Source organism: Solanum tuberosum, unplaced genomic scaffold (assembly GCF_000226075.1).
Source record: "Solanum tuberosum cultivar DM 1-3 516 R44 unplaced genomic scaffold, SolTub_3.0 scf00524, whole genome shotgun sequence".
NCBI lineage: Eukaryota > Viridiplantae > Streptophyta > Magnoliopsida > Solanales > Solanaceae > Solanum > Solanum tuberosum.
The window spans coordinates 220,103-220,511 of record NW_006239443.1 but is presented as its reverse complement, the minus strand read 5'-3'; positions in this window follow the sequence as shown (position 1 = coordinate 220,511).

The window sequence follows — 409 nt, the reverse complement described above, 5'->3', positions numbered from 1 at the left end:
TAAACATTGTTCAAACGAATGATAAAGCATCTGATGTTTCTGATAAGGATATTCCTTCTGTATCCGAGATGGATTTTAAGCTTAATGATACTTAATGATGAGTGAACATCAAATTGATTTTAGTCCAGGTTCACTGGCAAGAAAATATATTCAAAACAATTTTTTAAATGAAAAATGGAACCAGTTTAGAAATTAGTCTCGCTGAAGATTTTGCAGATGAGATGGAAGCCACTTTTGATTTCAAAACTCAAATGGAAATGGAAGTTAATAAACTTCATGAGTATCCAAAGAAGAATAGTGGTAATACTGCTTATGCTAGAAAATCTAGTATGCAAACATATTACTATCCCAGGCCTACTCCTCAAGATGTTCTAATAGAGGAAAGAGATTGGAATCAAACTAACACTTT